Source organism: Metopolophium dirhodum, chromosome 3 (genome assembly GCF_019925205.1).
Source record: "Metopolophium dirhodum isolate CAU chromosome 3, ASM1992520v1, whole genome shotgun sequence".
NCBI classification, from domain to species: Eukaryota; Metazoa; Arthropoda; class Insecta; order Hemiptera; family Aphididae; genus Metopolophium; species Metopolophium dirhodum.
The window spans coordinates 13591468-13594431 of record NC_083562.1 but is presented as its reverse complement, the minus strand read 5'-3'; the positions used below and the strand labels follow the sequence as shown (position 1 = coordinate 13594431).

At 26.5% G+C, this 2964-nt stretch overlaps 1 non-coding gene across 1 annotated transcript; it reads left to right on the top strand.

Annotated features, from left to right (window-relative positions):
• Positions 1-1003: 1003 nt before the first annotated feature.
• Positions 1004-1124, top strand: LOC132942222 (5S ribosomal RNA). Its single transcript, XR_009664240.1, has one exon. It is a non-coding gene; the product is annotated as a 5S ribosomal RNA (ribosomal RNA).
• The last annotated feature ends 1840 nt before the right edge of the window (positions 1125-2964 follow it).

Genomic DNA, 2964 nt, shown 5'->3' with positions numbered 1-2964 from the left:
TATTATATCATTGAATTCAAATGTAATACTATCCATAACAGTCACCCACTTGTACCCTACTGTTCAGCAGAGTCACTTCCAAATTTTATTTTTTTTTAATTGACCTCCCTTCTTATTTAAATTCTGACAAACGAGTTTTGGTTAAGTATATACGGCCCTGTCTACGGCCAGTAAAACAATTAGGATTCTTGGGGCCCCGGACAAAGTCAATGTATTGGACCCTGAGGTATATGTATACAATATTTGTTTATAGGTTACCCATACAAAAATAAATAATGATGGTGATTTTTTTTTTAAAAACCTAAAAAATTGTATGTGAAGGCCTACTGACCAGTGTATTGTTATTAAAATATAACTACACTTTTAGTGTTCTTTTTTTTATTATACATATTAATTAAAGCTTTCCACACATAAAAGTAACTCAATAACAATAAAACAATAAAACACTATAAAAATATAATTTTAAAGATAAATATAGGTATTATTATGGATAAATAGGGGCCCCTTGTTCTTCGACAACAAATTAGATAGCATGATAAATTATAAAAATAGATATTTTTATTTAATATATTTTATTTGATTTAAACATTAGATTACAATGCAATTATTTAAAAATTTAAAGTAGATGCTGTGCGCCGTCAGGGCCCCTTGAGCCAACGATTAGCAGCCCTCTACAGGGGCATTGCCCCGGCTGCCCCCGCGGTTGTTGCGGCACTGTTATAACTGGTAATTCAGTTATTGATATTATAATATATATTTATACTATTTGAAGAAAAAAAGCATATAACTAGAGCAGTAAAGCAATATATTATATATTACTATAGTTTAAGGATCACTATGAAAATATTTTTGGATTTTTTAGAACATATTAGAATCATATTTTAAACCTAATAATCCATTATTTACTTATAATTAACTTATATTATTGTAATATAATATAAAAACATGAATAACATTTTGTTAGATAGTTTATTTAAATATTTTAATTTTTCAATTTGCATGCGCCAACGACCATACCACGTTGAATACACCAGTTCTCGTCCGATCACTGAAGTTAAGCAACGTCGGGGGCGTAGTTAGTACTTGGATGGGTGACCGCTTGGGAACACTACGTGCCGTTGGCATTTTTTGCTTTTTTTATAAACTTTACTTCTTTATTTATTAAAAGAAAAAAATTTAAGTAAAATTTGTCGATTTCAGTTCATAAAAATGATTTAAACTTACGTGCCATTCACTCCAAATTCCCTTAGTCCCTACAACCTTGTTTTGTCAATATAAATAATGTCCATCGCGTTTACAATCATTAACAATTCATAACTTTCTTAATTTAATTTTGTTTAGTTCGCCAAAGCATTCTAGCCAATTAATATACCTACTTTCACTAATTATACCTACTTGTCTTATTCTGTACTGAAACGTAATCATATAGAATATAATATGCCTGTTATTATTGATTAATGTATTATGTATTAATTGTATACCTACGCACCTTTACAAATCATTATATTATTTTTTTGTTATCGCTATAAACGTGTTGTATGTCAAAATAAATGCCATTCGATTTTATGTATCAATACTCAATTTAGTCGTCGTTTGCCTTTGCATATGCAGTGAAATCTCGATAACTCGAATCGATGACAGGCACAAAAAAAAATTTTAAAAATTAAAAAAAAAAAACACACATCATTGTAAAATCAATACATTCATCGCTTCGCTCAGAATCTAAAATAGTATCTATTTTAAATAAATAGACAAAAATAATTTAACCACAAGTTAAATTAAACGCTTACTTTTGAATATTATTATTTTAATTTAACACCAATATTTAAATAAGTTTAAACACTGATAATTTTTATGAGGCATAAAAATTAATTTTAGACTGATTGGACTTTATTTTTAGGTCTGTCGTCATATTTCGGAGCAGTAAAAATACCAAGATTTTCAACTTTAATATCTTTTCTAGTTGGTAGTTTGTAGTGTCAAAAAGTAACAAATTCTCCGTACTTGTTTTAATAGTTTTAATTAATAAGTAACCAAGTTTTCGACAAAATCTATTCTTTTATTTTTTTTAAATTAAAAAACCAATAACCATATATCTTGAACTGTTCACCAAAATATGTTTATATTAGCAATTTCTATGCATGGAATAATTTTCAAAATATTTTAACTCTTTTTGAGAACTTTAGAAATTTTCGAATTTTTTTGTTGTTTTATCAATAATTGTTGATAAAAAACTTTTGCTTTGTCAAAAACATTGAACATTTAATACAAAGTGTAACATTAGTTCTTATTACTGGAAGAAAAAAAAAGTTGAGGGTTCCTCATATGTTTTTAGTGAGTGCTTTAAGTTTTTTACAATTATTGTTCATATTTTTTAAAATTAAGTTCATAATTCATATTCAATGGTATTATTTAATTAATTGGTCATTACAATAAAACAAACATTGACACTGACTATTACAGACACCATGTCATGTTTTGAATTTATTAAAGCTATTATTTTTGTAAAATAGAAAAATAAGATAAAACAAACTGATAATTTAGTTTTTAGATTCTGAGTGGACGATGAATGTATTGATTTTAAAATTATGTGTTTTTTTAAAATTTTTTTTTGTCTATGTACATAATAAGTAGTCGAAATAATGCTTCGATTTTCAACTTCAGTATCTTGTTCGATTAGAAAGTGAATATTGTTGGTGGTTAAGCATTTAAAGTTCAAAAATTGACAAAATAATGAATAATCACGAAAATTAGCAAATTATTTTGAGTTAAGAAAAAACTTAGAATATTTTTTCGGTTATTTTGTTGAGATTGTATAATATTATTCGTGGGTACTTGAAACTTCTAAAGTATACTAATATATTATATCTATGATAGTATCACGGTTTTTTGTTGATGTATAACGCGTATAAGTACCTAATGGATATTGTGATATGATTAATTTGGAATTTATTATAGGTCAAT